Below are 23,250 nucleotides of genomic sequence, written 5' to 3'. Positions count from 1 at the left end.
GTGCAAAAAATAAGCGAATAGTGTTCCAAGCAGATAGAATAGCATGTGCTATTACCCGAGGTGAGAAAACATTTTGCATGTTCTAAGATTTGAAAGAAGGCATTGTCTGTAGAGCAGAGGTCAGCACACTTTCTCTGTAGAAGGTAAAATGGGAAACATTTTAGGCCTTGAAGGCCAGATGGTCTTGCTGCAAATGCTCAGCACTGCAGTTAGCATGAAGGCAGTCCTCGACAATATGTAAGCAACTGAGCATAGTGCAGCTTTGCTTAAGAAACCAGGCAGGCCATGGCCATTTGATCCATGGGCCACAGTTTGCCAACCTCTAGTCTAGCTCATGGGGAAAATATCTGTCACTTACCTGGACTACCTCAGTCAGCTCCTTACTAGCCTTCTAGCTTCCACTCTTTTGTTCCTACATTCCATTCTCTGTGCAGCATCCACAACAAATGTTAAAAATTCCTAAATTAGATTGTGATATTCTTCTCTGATGAAAACTTTCTGGAATGCTCCTGCTGAACATAGACTAAAATTTAAATTTAAGATGGGTTTGGGTTGTTTGGCACAGGAATTTGTAAGTCATTGGCTTATAGTCTTAATTTCAAATTTTTTTTTATTTTATTAATGTTTAGACAAGAGGGGAGAGAGAGAGATTGATTTGTTTTTCCACTTATCTGTGCATTCACTGGTTGAGTCTTTTATGTGATTTGACCAGGGATCAAATTTGCAACCTTGGCATGTCAGAACAATGCTCTAACCACATGAGCTACCAGACCAGGGTTTGTAGCTATAATTTTAAAGTTAAGCATTGAACTTTGCTTCACCTCTCTGTGTTTGGCATCTGGGGATAAATGTGGCAGAAGAGAAAGAGGATGTGATGTAATCTATGATTCTTTGGCGAAGAGCAATCTCTCCCTCTTCTGAAAACCCAAATATACCTTACTTTGTGCACTTATCACTGTCTATCTGCTATTATACATTAAAACAAGAAATTATTACAGTATACATTAATATAAATCATCGGCTTTGTCTGGTCTGGCCTTGGAGCCATGGTCCAGTTGTGGATGTGTGGTCCTGTGATGAGTGGTTGAATATGGATGGATCTTACTTGTGCTCTACCCTCTGCATACATAATGAGTAAACAGGTGAATAAAAGAATGAAAGAACTGGGTTTGGGGGGGAGAAAGAGGTACCAAAGATGATCCTGAATTTTTAAGCCTAAGTGACTGGGAACGGGGGCGTCATAATCAGTGACTGAAAATCAAGGGAAAGACCTGATTGTCAAGGATTCATGACGGATCTCTGGTGGGAGACATCAGCAGTGCTCAGGAGGCAGAGAAAAACGAGGCCTGGAGCTTGAGAGAGAGATCTGGGTGAGTCTAGAGGTCAGGAAAAATCTTAGTGAGAATATTGAAGCTAGAATAGACTCAATCTGAGACAGAAAGACAAAAAGTATGCTTAAAGGTAGCTAGGAAAGGTAGAAAATTTTCCCATGAGTGGAAAAACAATAACTATATTATTTTTAGACTTATTAATAATAAAGTATTCAATAGGAATGAAAAGCTAAATAGACCCTCAAGATCAAAGTTACAGTTATTCACTGACTTTCTTATGAAGTTACATGAAAATTAACAAAATAGAGGGGGACATCATTAATCTAGATTCTTATCAAGATTACTCATTTTTTAATTAAAAGTTAACTACCTCCTCTTCTTTCTACACTATACTGTGAAAGAGCACAGAATAATTTATCCTTAAAAACCAGACCTGGAGTCAAATAGGATATGGGTTCCAGTGCTGACCTGGCGACTTGCCGTCTATTTGAGCACAGAAACGATCTTAAGTGCCCTAAGATTCCATCTCTTTAAAGTGGGATAATAACTGTGCTTTCTTCACAACCTGGCTGTATGGACTGAATGAGACGTCATATGTAAAAACCTCTGACAGCAGAAAGGTACAAAGAAATTGATGTCAGCAACTGTGAGTTAGAAAGCATTTTTATCATGATGGTAGCGAGTACTTCTCTGGAGTCCTTGGTTCAGATGGACCACACAACACATGAGAATGCCTTGTGCACCAAGCTGGCAGGACCTGACCCCTGGCCCTGCCTCTGATGGCTGGATGACTGGGGCAACTAACCAAATCTCTGTCTCCTCACCTGTAAATGGGGGAAATAGCACCATTTCCTGAGAATTCAAGACTTACTACATTGCAGGCCCTTAAAATAGTGCCAGTCACAATAAAAGGTCTCAATGAATACTGTTTGGTAATTTTATCATGATCATTATTAGTATTATTAAATATGTAGCCATTTTAAAGCAAAACCCAATGCAAATATTTTAGCTGCTATTTGCAGTCAGCTTGGGACTTTATCAAAAGGATGGCTATAAAATTCAACATCCAAAGCTGAACATATTATTTCTGACACCTGCTCTTGCAAGTTCATAAATCTGCCCAAATCAAGGTAGCCAGGTTAGCAGGGAACTGTAGCAGGCCATCTGCCCCATGAAGAAGCTCTCCAGTGTGCCTCCGCTGTTCTCCTCTCCTCCAGCAGTGAGCCCTCCACTCTTTCTTCCTTCTCCTTCCCATATCACCCCTAGTGGGGAGATGGGGACGCTACCTCCCAGGGTGTTTGTTTAGTTAGAGCAGAAGATTCCATGGTAGGAAGCAGGTTGCTGGCAAAGCATTTGCAAGAGCAAGGCAGGACTCAAAAGCCCAGAGAGAACACTGGGTATTGAGAGGAGCAGAGAAATGAGCCCCCAGCATTGAGGGCATTATGAGAAAAAGATCGCCCTGAAGAGGGGAGCTCTAAAGGGGGTCTTGACAGAAGTGGTCGATACAAACTGTAGAGAAGCAGCCTGGAGAGATGTCAGCAGAGAGGAATTCCCACACCCTATCCTGGAAAACTAAAACCCAATTTAGTAAATGGACAACAGAGCTCCCAGCTTCTCAGTAGCAGCAGGGTGTCCAGAACACCTTCTTGTATGTCAGTTGCAACAGCAAAACTCACACACGGTCCCAGCTCCTGGGCTGTCTCTGTTATTTCCAAGCTGAGAGATTCCTGTGAGCCTTGGTTTCACATATTGTAAGTGAGAGTCATAGTAGGATCCACCTCATGGTATTATTGGTGGGCTACAGATATGAAAAGTGATGAGAGCCTGGCTCTTGTGTTTGCTCTCACCATCACTGATGTCCTTGCATCATCATTAGGAGGGGCATATCTTCAGATGAAGCTTTGATCTAGAAGAGGCATGTGGCACAGCAGAGTCTTGGGGGCAGGCAGTGTGTTGGTTTAGAGCCTGAAGTCAGGCAGAACTTGTGCTTGAATCCCACTTCTCACACTTACTAGCTAGATACCCTCGGATGACTTACTTACTTATTGCTGAGGCCACCATTTCCTCATCTGAAAAATAGGAAGGCTAGTCAGACCTGGATCACACTATTGGGAGAAGTAAACGACAGGAAGGGTGAAAAACAGCACTATGCCTACATGTATTATGTAATCCATAAATAATAGTCATGATTACAATTGCGACCCAAACATCATTCCCAGCTGTTCCTTGAGCTGCGGGAGGAGAGGCAGAGGCATGGAGCCATGGGGAGCCAGGCTTACACAAGCGAGGTCTGGGAAAGGCTGCTCCATGCTGCAGTGGTTTACAGCCATTGCCTCCCAACCAAAAGGTCTTTGCTTCCCCCACTGGGCTGTCAAAAGATCAGTAGCTAAAGTGCGTGCAACTGCAATGGTAAATCATGAGGACTGTGGCTACATATCATTGACAGGCCAAGGAGGGGACAGAGGGGGAGAGCAAAGGGGCCACAGATTGTTTTCAGTCACAGAGGAAGCAGTGGCTATTTTTTAAAAAAGGATCATGGCCTTTAACTTTAGGGTAACTATACCCACATTTTCTTGTGACTAACACAAAACACTTAGCTCTCATTGCTGGGAAAGAAAAGAAAAGATTCATAAGAAAATTAATAAACAACCTGAAGAAAATTCTTGTCTGACTTTTAAATATAGAAGAGTGATTGCTATGCTAATTATAATCAGCATCAAGGTCAAAAGTTCCCACCACTCCAGAATGAACATTTAGAAAATAAATTAAGCAGAATACCAATGCTATTTTTGAACTTGCAGCTCATATGGGTTTGAAACAGAGAACTTTATCTTTTAAAATGAGTCAAATAATGCTAATACATTGATTAAATAAATGTTACTTCACAAACCTGCTGATGCCCAAAGCAGAGGGGAGCTTTTAGGAGGCCCATGCGTCAGTGTGCTTGCTTAGACTGCTCCAGGAAAGACTGGTAATTTGTTGTTTTGCATCATCTCTGGCAGGTGTCACAACAGGATGTATTGAAAGAACTTAGGTCCCTGCTTAATGTGGGTGATAAAATATAAATGTATTTGGAGAATTGTAATTCATTCATTTCCTCCTGCGTATTGGTGTTTCCACCAAAAGTAAAATAACCCTTTAGTGTCTATGATATTATACATCACACCACATATAAAAATAAATTCCAATTGTAAAGAAAAGCAAAATAAAAATTTAAGGATACTTTTGGTACAATAAAATAAATGAAATATTAATACATGCTGCCACCCAGATGAACCTTGAAAGCATTGTGCTAATAAATGGAACCAGACCCCAAAGGTTACACATGTTGTCTGGTTCCATTTACATGAAATATCTGGAACAGACCAATCCACAGAGACAGAAATTAGATCAGTAGCTGTTAGGGGCTGAGATGAGGTAGGAAAAGATAATGGCTGTTAATAGGTGTGGGTCTACTTGAGATAATGAAAGAGTTTTAGAACTAGGTAGACGTGATGGTTGTTCCATATGGGGAATGTCCTAAATGCCACCAAATTGCATGTTTCAAAATGCACAATTTTTATAAGTTTAAGAATATTAGAAAAAAATATAGAGTAGTATTTGTATAACTTGGGGTGGGTGTACCTTCTTATTTATGGGACAGACCTCAAAGCCATCAAGCAAAAAAATACCCAATTTATATGTGCATTAAAAACATTTTTATAACCAAAGATACCATAACCAATATGAAAAGACAAACTGTATGCCAGAAGAAAGTCCCGAAAGACATAAAAGCGTGTAATATGACTATTCATCAAAAAATTTCTTCAAATCTATAAGGAAAAAAGACAAAGTGAGAAAAGTTGTAAAATGATACAGACAAACAGTTCATAGGATGTGCAATAGAAATGACTAAAGACCCTTTATAAAGATGTTTAATTAGTATCTAGCGGAACATAGTTAAAAAGAAAGAAAGAGGGATTACTTCTTGCCCATGAATTTGGTAAGAATTAAAGAGGAAAACCATGTGTTTGCAATGAGGGGAAGGGCACAGTGCACCCCTGCTGAGAGGGTGCCATGCAGAAATCTATTTTAAGTATAAGAAAACAAATATACTTTACAAGGATGTTTATTGTAGCATTGTTGATAATAATACAATAAAAAGAAACAAGCTGAATGTCCATCTTTTGGTGAGCAGTTCTTGGTTAGCAGTTCAATGAATCAGTCTATCTATTCCTTGGAAAGATGTGTTAGATATTGGGACAAATGTGATAGAAACATACTTATTTATGTAGAAAGGTGCCCATGTTATATTGTTAACAAAAGAAAACTGAAGCAAGTTTCAGAGTCTTGGCTGTCACTGCTGGTGTGGTTCAGAAAATAAGAAAAATTTAACTCTTCTTGCTGGTCAGGTGGGGTGTGTGGATCTATAGTGCTAGTGGGACAGGCCATGTGGACATGTGTGCATGGAGGGAAGAATGAAAAAAACATACCCATGGGCAGGGTGCAGGAAGAGAAAGAATATTCTTTTTTTTTGAATGCACTTCTTTAATCTTTGAATTCATTTGGAGAGTATGTATCAGTTTTATAATTTAAGGGGAAAATTATTACTCTAAATAATGGATATGGGAATGACAGATCAGAGAAATGGCGCAGTGAGGAGCGCTCCCAATGCCTCTCCCCAAAATTTCAACAAGTTCTACAACCAGAGACAGAAAAATCTATCCCTGGAGCATCTGGAAGTCCCACACACTGAACAAGAAGGTATGATTGGGCAAAAAGTTGACTAAATATATAATCAACCCTGAAAGAAATAAGACGGAGAACAGAACACTCCATCTTCCTCACTAACCTGAGCAAGGGCTGCTTTCCCTTGGAACTGAGAGAGAATGGGGGCTGGGGGCATTGAGGGAGCCGGGATGGGGCACAGATGTTCAAGCCAAGGAAAGATGTGCCCGCAGGGACTCAGCCCACATGAGCCAATGCCAGCGACAGGCCCCGGCAAAGGCGGGCAAGCGGCGGTCGCCATTACTTCCCCATATCCTGGTCAGGGAGTGCAGACAGTGTATGAGAGGTTCCTCCTATCACCCCAGGCATGAGCGCCCTTGTTCCCAGACAGAGGAGCAGGGTCAGAGGCCTCTGCGTGGGCTGCAACCAGAGTCTCGATGTGGCCCCTGCTCCCCCAGCAGCAGCGTGTGAGGAGTGCGCGAAAGTGAACTTCCCTACCCTGGACTTCTCCAGGTGGGCAGGGTGCCTCACCCAGCCACTCAGGCTAACATCCCAGGGAGAAAAAACACAGAAGCACTAGGGGGAGGGGCACGCAGGCAGCTTGCAGACTGTCTCTGGAGCAGATCTGTGGATCCAATCGCTGAAATTAGCTTAACCCACAGTCTGCTCACCGCCCAACTGGCTTACACAGTTCTAGTTGACAAGGTCTCTCTCAGATCAGCAATCTAAGACAAGAGACATGATATTTATTAGTGCCTCTTGCTGTGCACGTAAGGGTGGGGGCAACTTCCTGTCAGCTGATACAGGGTGAAAAACACATTCCCACGAAACAAACCTCAGAGAACACTGCAGAAGTTAGACAGGCTAGGCTATAGACTTTTTAACAAGAAAGAAGCCTGCGGAAAGCAATCCCATGGAATGCTAAGGCAAATTTAACTAGATATACCTGGGGAACTTAACAGAAGTCAACACGCCTCCTAACTGCTTAAGCTGGTGGCTCTGATTGGCAGAGCTTTCATACTCATGGTTGTGCACTAAAAAGAGGGACTTGGCAGCTTTTAAGACCTCCTGTTCTGCAGGCAGCGACTGGGGCATCTTCTTCCCAGCCAATACAGGTTACAAAGTGCAAAAAGCCTGGGGAGAGTGGCCCCACAGAGTGCTGAGGCATACTGTACATGCCTGGAGGGTCATAGAAAGGCACCTTGAAAGCAATTGGCTCCCAGCCCTGCCTGATTATGCTGGTGGCTCTGACTAACAGAGCCTTACCCAGAGCCCTGTGCTGAGTGGGGCTAGAGTGGGGATCTGCCAGCTCTTTGAGCCTCTTACTCTTCAGGCAGTGGCAGCAGCAACCTCATAGCTGGATCACCAGGCTGTTAATTCAGGAAGGAGAGACTAGGAGAGAAGCTCCGGGAAAACGGACTCTCCCATTGTTGGAGCCTGCAAATGCTAACAAGCCTTGACTACCAACGAGACTGAAGCCTAATATATGACATCACCAAAGAGACACATCAACTGCAAATCTCTACCTAACATGCCACAGGGGCAGAGCCTGGGATACAGAGCCACCGACCAGGAGAGGGAGAGGAAAGAAAAAGGAAGAAGAGAACCTCTCAAAACCAAGAAAAATCCACAGTCTTTAACAGTCTTTATAACTTTTTCCACTTTTTTTCTTTCATCTTCTTATCTTTATTTTTTTTTCTTCTTCCACCTTGACCCTTTTATTCTCTGCTCATCTTATTCTTTTCTCATCTTGAACTACATTACCCATAAGTGTTACATTTCCCATTTTTTTCTTTTCTTTATTTCTTTCTCTCTATGAGGGTTACAATCCAAAACCCTTAACTCTCTCCTTTTTTTTCTTTTTTCTTTTACCCTTTTTCTTTTTTCTCCCTCTCTCTTAGTTTCTCCTTTTTTCCTTTACATTTGACCCTCATTCACAAACAAATTATTTTATTTTGGATTCAAATTTTTTCTTTGTGGCATTTTGTGTGCTTTTTACTTTGCTTTTTAACTCATCAGCATTCCCCACAACCTTGGCTCTCCATTCTATGTAGTTTTTGTTCCACTTAATACAATAGTAATTTTTTTTCACGTTTCCCTCTTATCCCTTTCACTATCTCTCAGTTGACCATCATTTACAAGCAAATTATTTTATTCTTGATCCAAATTTTTCCCTTTTTTGCATTTTGTGGGTCCCTACCTCTTTTTTGCCCCTTTATCACTTCTCCACAAGTCAGGCCCTCTGTTACAGGTAGTTTTTGTTCCATTTAGCACAATATAATTCTCAGTTTTTTTCACAGTATTTTCTCAAAGAAGGAAAGAAAAAAGAAATAATAATAATTTTTTAAATTATTTTTTATAGTTGTATTTTTTTACTTTTTATTTTTTATTAATTCTCATTAGTGGTATTAACAAAACTACACTCAGATGCCATTAAGAAAAATGAAATAGAATATCATGGATACAAAAGACTAATATGTAGCACAGATAGATGAGGAAAAATCTATAGAAAAAAATTTAACAGATTGGAAACCTTGGAGTTAAATGACAAAGAATTTAAATTAGAAATCCTAAAAATACTCAGAGATTTACAAGAAAACACAGAAAGGCAATTTAGGTAGCTCAAAAAACAACTCAATGAACACAAAAAATATATTACCAAGGAAATTAAAACTATGCAAACAAATCAAACAGAGATAAAAAAACTCAATTCATGAACTGAAAAATGAGGTAACGACCTTAGCTAATAGAACAGGCCAGATAGAAGATAGGATTAGTGACATAGAAGACAGGCAACTTGAGGCACAACAGAGAGAAGAAGAGAGACTCAAGAATTTAAAAAAATGAGAAAACCCTACAGGAATGTCTGACTTCATCAAAAAGAGTAACATAAGAATAATAAGTATATCAGAAGGAGAAGAGAGAGAAAATGGAATGGAGAACATATTCAAACAAATAATAGATGAGAACTTCCCAAGCCTGCGGAAAGAACTAAAGCCTCAAATTCTAGAAACAAACAGAATACCGAGTTATCTTAACCCCAACAAACCTACTCCAAGGAACATCATAATGAAATTGGCACAAACCAATAACAAAGAAAAAATTGTCAAGGCAGGCAGGGAAAAGAAGAATACAACATATAAAGGAAGGTCTATGAGATTATCATTAGATTTCTCAACAGAAACTCTACAATCTTAGAAGAGAGTGGACTCCAATATTTAAAGTTCTGAAAGAGAGGAACTTCCAGCCAAGAATACTATACCTATCAAAGCTATCCTTCAAATACAATGGAGAAATAAAAAGATTCACAGATACAGAGAAAATAAGGGAATTTATCACCAGAAAACTCCCACTCCAGGAAATACTAAAGGGGGTTTTCCAACCAGATACAGTAACAAAACAAAACAAAACAAAACCACAAGTAAAAGCTCCACCAAGAACACAATAAAACCAAATTTAAACTGTGACAACAACAACAACAACAAAAAATAAATAAAAAGAGGAAAGGACAGAGATTAACAGTAGCAAAGGATGATGGAGTGCAGAAGCACTCATAAGATAGTGTACTACAATGAACATGGTAGGTACTCTTTTCATTACTTAATAGTAACCACCCTTGAAAAAACCACCACAGAAGCACATGATTTTAAAAAGGTAGCAACAGAGGAAAGAAGTATGGAATACAACCAAATAAAAACAAATGATAGAAAAACAAAAGAGAAGAATCAAACAAGATACAAAACTAACAGAAAGCAATTTATAAAATGGCAATAGGGAACCCACAAGAGTCAATAATTACACTAAATGTAAATGAATTAAACTCACCAATAAAAAGACACAGAGTAGCAGAATGGATTAAAAAAGAAAATCCAAATGTATGCTGCCTACAAGAAACACATCTAAGCAACAAGAATAAAAACAAATTCAAAGTGAAAGGCTGGAAAACAATACTCTAAGCAAATAACATCCAAAAGAAAACAGGTGTAGCAATACTCATATCTGATAATGCTGACTACAAGACAGCAAAAGTACTCATAGACAAAAATGGTCATTTTATAATGATTAAAGGGACACTGAATCAAGAAGACATAACAATTATTAATATATATGCACCAAACCAAGGAGCACCAAAATATATAAGACAGCTAATATTAACCTAAAAACAAAAACAGACACAATCATACTTGGAGACCTCAATACACTGCTGATGGCTCTAGATTGTTCATCCAAACAGAGAATCAATAAAGATATATTGGCCTTAAATGAAACACTAGAGCAATTGGATATGACAGACATCTATAGGACACTTCATCCCAAAATGACAGAGTACAGATTTTTCTCTAGTGTACATGGAACATTCTCAAGAATTGATCATATGTTGGGCCACAAAAATAACATCAGCAAATTCAGAAAAATCAAAATTGTACCCAGCATATTTTCTGTTCATAAAGCCTTGAAACTAGAATTCAACTGCAAAAAAGAGGGTAAAAAACCCACAAAAATGTGGAAATGAAACAACATACTTTTAAAAAATGAGTATATCAAAGAAGAAATAAATGCAGAGATCAAAAGAAATATATAGACAAATGAAAATGACAATATGACATATCAAAATCTCTGGAATGCAGCAAAAGCAGTAATCAGAGGGAAGTTCATATCAGGCCTATATGAACAAACAATAGAGAGCCCAAGTACACCACTTAACTTCACACCTTAAGGAGCTAGCAAAAGAAGAACAAAGACAACCCAAAACGAGCCGAAGAAAGGAAATAATAAAAATCAGAGCAGAAATAAATGAAATAGAGAACAGAAAAACTATAGAAAAAATTAATAAAACAAGGAGCTAGTTCTTTGTAAAGATCAACAAAATTGACAAACCCTTGGCAAGACTCACCAAGGAAAAAGGAGAAAGGACTCATATAAACAAAATCCAAAATGAAAGAGGAGAAATCATCGCAGATATCAAAGATATACAAAGAATTATTGTAGAATACTATGAAAAACTATATGCCACCAAATTCAAAAATCTAGAAGAAATGGATAAATCCCTAGAACAGTACAACCTTCCTACACTGAGTCATGAAGAAGCAGAAAGCCTAAACAGACCAATTAGCAGGGAACAAATAGGAAAAACTATTAAAAACCTCCCCAAAAATAAAAGTCCAGGCCCAGACGGTTATACTAGTGAATTCTATCATACATTCAAAGAAGACTTCATTCCTATTCTACTTAAAGTCATCCAAAAAATTGAAGAAGAAGCAATACTTCCAAACACATTTTATGAGGCCAACATAACCCTCATACCAAAACCTGGCAAGGACAACACAAAGAAAGAAAACTACAGACCAATATGTCTAACGCACACAGATGCTAAAATACTAAACGAAATACTAGCAAATCGAATACAACAACATATTAAAAAAAATAATACATCATAATTACCTGGGATTCATCCCAGAATCTCAAGGATGGTTCAACATATGTAAAACGGTTAACGTAATACACCACATCAACAAAACAAAGAACAAAAACCACATGATCCTATCAATAGATGCAGCAAAGGCATTCAATAAAATACAACACAACTTTATGTTTAAAACTCTCAACAAAATGGGTATAGAAGGAAAATATCTCAACATGATAAGGGCCATATATGATAAACCATCAGCTAACATCATATTAAATGGCACTAAACTGAAGGTTTTTCCCCTTAAATCAGGAACAAGACAGGGTTGTCCACTCTCTCCACTCTTATTTAACGTGGTGCTAGAAGTTCTAGCTCGAACAATCAGACAAGATAAAAAAATAAAAGGCATCCATATCGGAAAAGAAGAAGTAAAGGTTTCACTTTTTACAGATGTTATGATCCTATACATTGAAAACCCCAAAGACTCCACAAAAAGATTACTAGAAACAATAAACCAATACAGTAATGTTGCAGGATACAAAATTAATATACAAAAGTCAATAGCCTTTCTATATGCCAACAACAAAACATTAGAAAACAAACTAAAAAAATAATCCCCTTCACGGTTGCAACAAAAAAAATAAAATACCTAGGAATAAACATAACAAAGAATGTAAAGGACCTATATAATGAAAACTACAAAACATTGTTAAGGGAAATTGAAAAAGATACAATGAAATGGAAACATATTCCCTGTTCTTGGATAGGAAGAATAAATATAATCAAAATGACCATATTACCCAAAGCAATATACAAATTTAATGCAATTTTCATCAAAATTCCAATGACAATTTTAAAGAAGTGGAACAAAAAATAATCAGATTTATATAGAACTATAAAAAACCCCAAATAGCCAAAGCAATCCTAAGGAAAAAGAACAAAGCTGGGGGCATTACAATACCTGACTTCAAACTATATTATAGGGCCACGACAATCAAAACAGCATGGTATTGGCAGAAAAGTAGACACTCAGACCAATGGAACAGAATAGAAAGCCCAGAAATAAAACCACATATATAGTCAAATAATTTTTGATAAAGTGGCCAACAACACACAATGGAGAAAAGAAAGCCTCTTCAATAAATGGTGCTGGGAAAACTGGAAAGTCACATGCAAAAGAATGAAACTGGACTACAGTTTGTCCCCCTGTACTAAAATTAACTCAAAATGGATCAAAGATCTAAACATAAGACCTGAAACAATAAAGTACATAGAAGAAGACATAGGTACTAAACTCATGGACCTGGGTTTTAAAGAGCATTTTATGAATTTGACTCCAATGGCAAGAGAAGTGAAGGCAAAAATTAATGAATGGGACTACATCAGACTAAGAAGTTTTTGCTCAGCAAGAGAAACTGATAACAAAATAAACAGAAAGCCAACTAAATGGGAAATGATATTTTCAAACAACAGCTCAGATAAGGGCCTAATATCCAAAATATACAAAGAACTCATAAAACTCAACAACAAACAAACAAACAATCCAATAAAAAAATGGGAAGAGGACATGAACAGACACTTCTCCCAGGAAAAAATACAAATGGCCAACAGATATATGAAAAGATGCTCATCTTCATTAGATATTAGAGAAATGGAAATCAAAACTACAATGAGCCTGACCTGTGGTGGCGCAGTGGATAAAGCGTTGACCTGGAAATGCTGAGGTCGCCAGTTAGAAACCCTGGGCTTGCCTGGTCAAGGCACATATGGGAGTTGATGCTTCCAGCTCCTGCTCCCTTCTCTCTCTCTCTGTCTCTCTTCTCTCTCTCTGTCTCTCTTTCTCCCTTCTAAAATGAATAAACTTAAAAAAAAACTACAATGAGATACTACCTCACATCGGTTAGATTGGCTATTATCAACAAGACAGGTAATAGTAAGTGTTGGAGAGGCTGTGGAGAAAAAGAAACCTCATCCACTGTTGGTGGGAATAAAGTAATGCAACCATTATGGAAGAAAGTATGATTGTTCTTCAAAAAACTAAAACTAGAACTACCATATGACTCAGCAATCCCTCTATAGCAGGCATCCCCAAACTTTGGCCCCTGAGGCCATTTATCTGGCCCCCCACCGCACTTCCGGAAGGGGCACCTCTTTCATTGGTGGTCAGTGAGAGGAGCACTGTATGTGGCGGCCCTCTAATGGTTTGAGGGACAGTGAACTGGCCCCCTGTGTAAAAAGTTTGGAGACTTCTGCTCTACAGGGTATATACCCCAAAACATTGGTACATAAAGATACATGCAGCCACATGTTCATTCCAGCATTGTTCACAGTGGCCAAGGTATGGAAACAACCAAAAAGCCCATCAATAGATGACTGGATAAAGAAGATGTGGCACATATACACTATGGATACTACTCAGCCAAAAGAAATGATGACATTGGATCATTTACAACAAAATGGATGGATCTTGATAACATTATACGTAGTAAAATAAGTAAATCAGAAAAAAACTAAGAACTACATGATTCCATACATAGGTGGGACATAAAAACGAGACTAAGAGACATGGACAAGAGTGTGGTGGTAAGGGGGGAATGGAGGAGAGGGAGGGAGTGGGGGGAGGGGAGGGGCACAAAGAAAACCAAATAGAAGGTGACAGAGGATAATTTGACTTTGGGTCAAATTGGTGATGGGTATGCAATATAATTGAATGACAAGATACCCTGGAGATGTTTTCTTTGAACATATGTACCCTGATTTATTAATGTCACCCCATTAAAATTAATAAAAAATTATAAAAAAATAATGGATATGTAAGTAATAATTCTGATTTATATATTTCACAATTATCACTTATAAACTACAGACAATTTTAATAGTATTTACTTGTGAGTTTCTATTAAAACCCATACACATTGAGAAGATTACATTTTTCCTTGGTATTTTTTTTTCTGGCCACCAGACAGGAAGGCTTGAATGAAGAACTTAAGGCACTAAGGAACTTTCAGGTTTAGCCCAGAGGTCACCCTCGCCCCCAACACACAGACCTGATGGGATGCTTAAGACCCTGCTTGCATATCCAGTATCTATGGAGGTGCTCTCCATCCGGAGCACTCCTCCCTTCTCCGTGGGACCTGTTCTGTACTCAATTAGTTTTACTCTCTTAAAAATTCTTCCTTATGTTCAGTCAGATTGTCCTGCCCAAGGATCTCAGAAGCTAAAGTGGTTTATACAACAGGCCTTACTCAAAGAGACTTAGGTTTGTCTCTGTTCTCATCTGTAGAAGAAGGTCATGTGTCAGTCACTGGTATAGTCTACAGCAGGGGTAGTCAACCTTTTTATACCTACCGTCCACTTTTGTATCTCTGTTAGTAGTAAAATTTTCTAATCGCCCACTGGTTCCACAGTAATGGTGATTTATAAAGTAGGGAAGTAATTTTAGTTTATAAAATTTATAAAGCAGAGTTACAGCAAGTTAAAGCATATAATAATAATTACTTACCAAGTACTTTATGTAGGATTTTTGCTAAGTTTGGCAGAATAAATCTTATAAAACAACTTACTATAGTTAAATCTATCTTTTTATTTATACTTTGGTTGCTCTGCTACCACCCACCATGAAAGCTGGAACGCCCATTAGTGGGCGGTAGGGACCAGGTTGACTACATCTGGTCTAAAGCATTAAACTAGATCATGTCTGCCAAATGCCTAGCAGAGAGCTTGACACACAGTGGCTTTCAGTAAATGGTGAGTACTCTGATTAATTCTTGGACCACAGGTAGAAGATGGCTTTTTCCTGTCCTAACATAGCACAGGATTAGCCATTTTCATTCAATATCTCAGTCGTCCATTCATTCATCTATTTAATAAATGTCCAAAAGCCCACCATGGCTGCAGGGCCCTATACAATCAGGGCACCCCCCGCCCCGTCTTCCTGCTCTCGTACTTGCTTTTCACCCTTTCTCCCACGTCAGCCACATTGGCCTCCTTGATGCTTCTTAAACACATTAAGCATGTTCCTGACTCAGGACCTTTGCTCTTACTGTTGATTCTTCCTAGAATACCAAAATACTCTACTCGCTAGTCACTCATTTCCTTTACCTTTTGCTCACGCCACCCAACAAGAGAGGCTGTCCTAGACCATAACACCACTGCTGTTCATGCTCAGTCCTCCTTAATCTACTTTATTTTTTTTCAAAGCACGGACATCTATCTATTTATTTATTGTCCATTTCCTCCAATTAGAATATAAGCCTTATAACAAAAAGGACACTTTTTCTCTTTTGTATCCCTGATGCTTAGAGAAGAACCTGGCACACAGTGGGCAGTCAATAAGTAAATGTTGGGTGAGTAAATCTGCTAAGCAACTCTGTGAGCACTTCCTGTGAGTGAAGTGTACTCACATGGAGGCAAACACAAACAGCAAGGCCTCTTCTGCTTCAGTTCTAACAGCCCTATTCTGACACCATATGGTTTTAACAAGCCAGCTGTCAGAGTAAATGTTGTTTATGTACAGGCGTCTTTATGCTGAGGATAATAAAGCAGCCCTAGGGCACCAAAATCCTTAACTTGAGTGACTGGTTAACTGTTAGGCCATAAATAATTTGAGTTGGCCAAAAAGACTCTCACTTTCGTGTCTGGTGGCATGCTGTCACTTCTCTGGGTTTCATCTGAGATGCTGGCAGATAGCACACAACCCTAAACGCACTGTGGCCTGGCAACATAGGCCTGTGACAGAGAGGGGACTTGTGGTGTGGCCACGATCAGGTTCATTGGCTGTGTTTTCTGTGTGCGTTTGTGAAGGCAACAACAGTTAGCACTATTTTGTCCCAATGTGCACTGAGCATGCTTCAGTGAAGGGGCCTTCACTGTGGAGCAGGCAGTGAGGATTGCTTGTACTCAGTTCAGTCACAGTGAGACAGACCTGGATTTGAACTCAAACTCTGCTATTTTCTAGCAGAGCAAGTCAGCTGACCCTTCTGAACTTCAGTTTCTACATCTCTAAGTTGGTTAGAAAGGATTCTGATCTCCTTATTAAGGATAAAACATCATAATGTCCATAAAGTATTTGGCAAAGTGCCAGGTACATTGTGTGGGCCTAGTTATCATAACTGGTTGTTCAGATGTGCCTTGGAAATGGGTTAAGATACCCCATGTATGTTATATATGACAACCATGATACAAACACAAACATGGGGATGTTTCTCTGACTTCTTATTCCAAGTATCATTGAAATAGTCTAATGGTTCTCTGTTCTGTTCCATTGATCTATATGCCTGTACTTATGCCAGTACCAGGCTGTTTTGAGTACAATGGCCTTGTAGTATAACTTGATATCAGGAAGTGTGATACCTCCCACTTTATTCTTCTTTTTTTAAGATTGCTGAGGCTATTCGTGTTCTTTTTTGGTTCCATATAAATTTTTGGAATATATGATCTATATCTTTAAAGTATGTAATTGGTATTTTAATTGGTATTGCATTATATTTATAAATTGCTTTGGGTAATATAGACATTTTAATGATGTTTATTCTTCCTAACCATGAGCACAGTATATGCTTCCACTTGTTTGTATCTTTCCTGATTTCTTTTATCAATGTTTTATAATTTTCCGAGTACAAGTCTTTAATCTCCTTGGTTAAATTTACTTCTAGGTACTTTATTTTTTTGGTTGTAATAGTGAAGGGGATTGTCTCTTTAATTACTCTTTCTGACTGTTCATTGTTGGTTTATAAAAATGCCTCTGATTTCTGAGTATTAATTTTATATCCTGCCACATTGCTAAATTCATTTATCAGGTAGTAGTATTTTGACTGAGACTTTAGGGTTTTCTATATACAATATCATATCATCTGCAAATAATGATAGTTTTACTTCTTCTTTTCCAACTTGAATGCCTTTTATTTCTTCTTCTTGTCTGATTGCTTTGGCTAAGCCTTACAGGACTATGTTAAATAAGAGTGGTGAAAGGGGCACTCCTGCCTTGTTCATGATCTTAAGGGTATTGCTTTTAATTTTTTCCCATTGAGTATGATGTTGGCTGTTGGTTTGTCATAGATGGCTTTTATCATGTTGAGGTATGTTCCCTGTATTCCCACTTTGTTGAGAGTTTTGATCATGACTGGGTGCTGGATTTTATCCAATGCTTTTTCTGCATCTATTGAAATTATCATGTGGTTTTTCTCCTTTCTTTTGTTTATGTGATGAATCACATTGATTGATTTGCGAAAGACTATACTTTCAGGGATCATTTCTATAGTTTGATTTGTGAATATTGTACCAGACTTGTCTCCCCAGAATAAATCCCACTTAATCATGGTGTATGATTTTTTCCATATATTGTTGGATCCGGTTTGCAAATATTTTGTTGAGGATTTTAGCATCTATATTCATCAGTGATATTGGCCTATAATTTTCTTTCTTTGTGTTTTCTTTGCCTGGTTTTGGAATCAAAATTATGCTCACCTCATAAAAGGAGCTTGGAAGTCTTCCTTCCTCTTGAATATTTTGAAATATTTTGAGAAGGATAGGAGTTAGTTCTTCTTCGAATTTGGTAGAATTCACTTGTGAAGCCATCAGGCCCAGGACTTTTCTTTGTTGGGAGTTTTTTGATAACTGTTTCAATCTCATTTGGTGTAATCAGCCTGCACTGCTGGTGGGAATGCAGACTGGTGCAGCCTCTATGGAAAACAGTATGGAGATTCCTCAAAAAATTAAAAATCGAATTGCCTTTTGACCCAGCTATTCCACTTTTAGGAATATACCCTAAGAACACCATAGAATTGTTCCAAAAGGAGAAATGCACCCCTATGTTTATGGCAGCATTGTTCACAATAGTGAAGATCTGGAAACAGCCCAAGTGTCTGTCAGAGGAGAGTGGATTAAAAAGCTTTGGTACGGATTCTTTGGAGTGACGTCACGGAAATGGCGCCGTGAGCAGCGCATCCGACAGATCTCCCCAAAATCACAACAAATTTATCAACTAGAAACAGGAAAATTTATCTTCAGAGCATTACGGAGTTCCACACAAACTGAAAGCAAAAGGACTGTTATCACTTGAATCTGAGAGACGAGGGTGTGGAGGAAGCTACCGCAGGGACGTTCATTCAAGCCGCGAGGAAGTGCGCCTGTGGTAAGTCATCCCGCACTCGGGAGCCGCGAGCAGCCGCCACCAGCCGCCGCCGCCAGCCGCCGCCGCGAGCCGCCGCGAGCAGCGCCCGGGTCGGTTGCAGAGCGAGCACCGCCCACACTCCGGAGCGGCGAGCAGCCGCTGGCGCGCGCCTGGTCTGGTTGCAGACCGAGCATTGCAGACCGAGCACCGCTAACGTTCCCAGCGGCCCATGCACGGGGAGCGGGAGAGGCCCCAGGGTGGTATTCCCTACTTGGGAGACTCTCTCCGCGGGCGGGGCACCTCACCCAGCCATTCAAGCTAACAATCAAGCGTTGGGGGAGGGGCGCGCACAGGCAGCCTGAAATACCTTCGGGAGCACAGCTGCAACCCAATTACTAAAATTAACTTAACCCGTGAAATCTGCGCACCCTCGGTTCTAATTGATAAGATCTCTCTCAGTTCACCGACCCAAGACAAGAGGCGTGATATTTTTTAGTGCCTCTCGCTAAAGGGGCGGGGGCAACTTCTGATTGATAGAGCCTCCATATTCAGGGATAAACGCTAACAAGAAGGACTTGGCAAATAATAAGATCTATACCACACTAGTCGCAAGCAGAGACTAGTGCCTCTTCTTACCAGCCAAAACAGGCTACAAAGTGTGGAAAGCCTGGGTTGAGAGGTCCAACTGAATGCTAGGCACTGAACAGTCACCTTGACAACAATTGACTCCCACCCCCGCCTGATTACACTGGAGGCCCTGACTGCCAGAGCCCTTCCCAAAGCCTTGCACTGAGTGGGGATAGAGTGGGGATTTCCCAGCTCTTTGAGCCTCTTACTCCCCAGGCAGAAGCAGTGGCAGCCTTATAGCTGGATCACCAGGCTGCTAATTCAGGAAGGGGGGACTAGGAGAGAGAATCCACGAAAGCAAACTCTCTCATCGTTGGACCCTGCAAACGCCAACAAGCCTTGACTACCAGCAAGACTAAAGCCAATTATATGACATTGCCATAGAATCCCATCAACTGCAAATCCCTACCTAAATGTGACACAGGGGCAGAGCCTGGGGTACAGAGTCACCGACCAGGAAGAGGGAGAGAAAAGAAAAAGGAAGAAGTTAACATCTCAAAATCAAGAAAAATCCACAGACTTTACAACTTGTTCCACTAATTTTTTTTTGTTGTTGTTGTTGTTGTTTGTTTCTTCTATCTTATTGCCTTTATTTCCTCCACCTCAGTCCTTCTATTCTCTGCCCATCTTATGCTTCCCTTTTCTTGAACTACACTACCCATAAGTGTTACATTTTATTTCTCTTCTTCATCCTCACCCTCCTTTGGGGTTATACTCCAGGACACTTAACTCTCACTCTCTCCTCTTTTGTTTTTTTGTTTTTGTTTTTGTTTTTTTTTTTGCTTTATTTTGTTTTTTTCTCTTCCTTTTTTATTTCTTCCTTCGTTTTTCTCTTTTTCTTATTTTTTCCTTTCTATTCGTTTTTTCTTTTCTCGTTTTACTTTCCTCCCATTTAATCCTCAATCATGAACAAATTAGTTAATTTGGGACTCAAGGTTTTTTTTTGGCTTTATTTTTCTTTTTCGCTTTTGTTTTTGTTTTTTTCTTGTTAGTTTATTTTTGTGGCATTTTGGGTCCTCCCAACCCAAGGTCTCCATTGTATTTGGTCTTTGCTCCACTTAATAAAACATATTTTTACTTATTATTTTTATTTTTTTCTTCTTTATTATTCCTTTTTTTGTCCTTTTCTCTGGTTCCCTCTTATCCCTCTCATTATATCTCTTAGTTGACCATCACCCGCAGGCAGATCAACTTATGCTTGTCTAAGATTTTCTTCCTTTTTTTTTTTTTTTTTTTTTTTGCATTTAGTAGGTCCCTACTCCCCTTTTTTTTTGCCCCTTGAACTCTTCACCGCAAACCAGGCCCTCCATTATAGGCACGATATTTCCCTGAGGAGGGGAGAGGAGGGAAGGAGAAGAAAGAAAAAAAAGGGGGAAATAATAAATTATTACTGCTTTTTTTTGTGGGGTGTTTTACCCTTTGTTTTTTTTTTTTGTTGTTTTGTTTTTGTTTACTTTTTACTCTTTATTAATTCTAATTAGTGCTATCAACAAGACCACTCTCAGATGCCAATAAGAAAGAGGAAATCGAATATTATGGATACAAAAGAAAGAGAGGTAACACAAATAGATGTGGAAAAATCTATGGAGAAAAGACTTAACATATTGGAAGCCTTGGAGCTAAATGACAGAGAATTTAAAAGAGAAATCTTAAAAATACTCAGAGATATACAAGAAAACACAGAAAGTCAATATAGGGAGATCAGAAAACAACTCAATGAACACAAAAAATATATTACCAAGGAAATTGAAACTATAAAAACAAATCAAACAGAAATGAAAAACTCAATTCACGAGCTGAAAAACGAGGTAACAAGCTTAGCTAGCAGAACAACCCAGACTGAAGATAGGATTAGTGAAATAGAAGACAAACAACTTGAGGCACAACAGAGAGAAGAAGAAAGAGACTCAAAAATAATAAAAAATGAGGAAGCCCTACAGGAATTATCTGACTCCATCAGAAAGAATAACATAAGAATAATAGGTATATCAGAGGGAGAAGAGAAAGAAAATGGAATGGAGAATATACTCAAACAAATAATAGACGAGAACTTCCCAAGCCTGTGGAAAGAACTAAAGCCTCAAATTCAAGAAGCAAACAGAACACCGAGTTTTCTTAACCCCAACAAACCCACTCCAAGACACATCATAATAAAGATGACACAAACCAATGACAAAGAAAAAATTCTCAAGGCAGCCAGGGAAAAGAAGAGTACAACATATAAAGGAAGGCCTATTAGATTATCATCAGATTTCTCAGCAGAAACTCTACAAGCTAGAAGAGACTGGACCCCAATATTTAAAGCCCTGAAAGAGAGGAACTCTCAGCCAAGAATACTACACCCATCAAAGCTATCCTTCAAGTATGAAGGAGATATAAAAACATTCACAAATACAGAAAAGATGAGAGAATTTATCACGAGAAAGCCCCCACTCCAGGAAATACTAAAGGGGGTTTTCCAACCAGATTCAAAGAACAAAAGAAAACATCACCACAAGTAACAGCACCACCAAGAACACAATAAAACCAAACTTAAACTGTGACAACAAAGGAAAAAAAAGGGGGGGAGAGAATGGAGATTAACAGTAGCAAAGGACGATGAAGTGCAGAAATACTTATAAGATAGGGTACTACAATGAATATGGTAGGTACCCTTTTCATTACTTAATGGTAACCACCCTAGAAAAAACCACCACAAAAACACATGACTTAAAAAAGGTAGCAACAGAGGAAAGAAGTATGGAACACAAACAAACAGAAACAAATGATAGAAAAACAAAAGAGAAGAATCAAACTAGATACAAAACTAACAGAAAGCAATTTATAAAACGGCAGTAGGGAACCCACAAGTGTCAATAATTACACTAAATGTAAATGGATTAAACTTACCAATAAAAAGACACAGAGTAGCAGAATGGATTAAAAAAGAAAATCCAACTATATGCTGCCTACAAGAAACACATCTAAGCAACAAGGATAAAAACAAATTCAAAGTGAAAGGCTGGAAAACAATACTCCAAGCAAACAACACCCAAAAAAAAGCAGGTGTAGCAATACTCATATCTGATAATGCTGACTACAAGACAGAAAAAGTACTCAGAGACAAAAATGGTCACTTCATAATGATTAAGGGGACACTGAATCAAGAAGACATAACAATCCTTAATATATATGCACCAAACCAAGGAGCACCAAAATATATAAGACAGCTACTTATTGACCTTAAAACAAAAACTAACAAAAATACAATCATACTTGGAGACCTCAATACTCCGCTGACGGCTCTAGATCGGACATCCAAACAGAGAATCAATAAAGATATAGTGGCCTTAAACGAAATACTACAACACCTGGATATGATAGACATCTACAGGACACTTCATCCCAAAGCGACAGAGTATACATTTTTCTCTAGTGTACATGGAACATTCTCAAGAATTGACCATATGTTGGGCCACAAAGACAATATCAGCAAATTTAGAAAAATTGAAATTGTACCAAGCATATTTTCTGATCACAAAGCCTTGAAACTAGAATTCAACTGCAAAAAAGAGGGGGAAAAACCCACAAAAATGTGGAAACTAAACAACATACTTCTAAAAAATGAATGGGTCAAAGAAGAAATAAGCGCAGAGATCAAAAGATACATACAGACAAATGAAAATGAAAATACGACATATCAGAATCTCTGGGATGCAGCAAAAGCAGTAATAAGAGGAAAGTTCATATCACTTCAGGCCTATATGAACAAACAAGAGAGAGCCGAAGTAAACCACTTAACTTCACACCTTAAGGAACTAGAAAAAGAAGAACAAAGACAACCCAAAACCAGCCGAAGAAAGGAGATAATAAAAATCAGAGCAGAAATAAATGAAATAGAGAACAGAAAAACTATCGAAAAAATCAATAAAACAAGGAGCTGGTTCTTTGAAAAGATCAACAAAATTGACAAACCTTTGGCAAGACTCACCAAGGAAAAAAGGCACAGGACTCAAATAAATAAAATCCAAAATGAAAGAGGAGAGATCACCACAGACATCATAGATATACAAAGAATTATTGTAGAA

General features: G+C 38.8%; 1 pseudogene; it reads left to right on the top strand.

Annotated features, from left to right (window-relative positions):
• Nucleotides 1-17,673: 17,673 nt before the first annotated feature.
• LOC136382634 (small nucleolar RNA U3) lies at nt 17,674-17,772 on the top strand (annotated as a pseudogene).
• The last annotated feature ends 5,478 nt before the right edge of the window (nt 17,773-23,250 follow it).

The sequence above is a fragment of the Saccopteryx leptura genome, chromosome 10 (assembly GCF_036850995.1).
Source record: "Saccopteryx leptura isolate mSacLep1 chromosome 10, mSacLep1_pri_phased_curated, whole genome shotgun sequence".
NCBI classification, from domain to species: Eukaryota; Metazoa; Chordata; class Mammalia; order Chiroptera; family Emballonuridae; genus Saccopteryx; species Saccopteryx leptura.
This window is presented reverse-complemented; position numbering and strand designations above follow the sequence as displayed.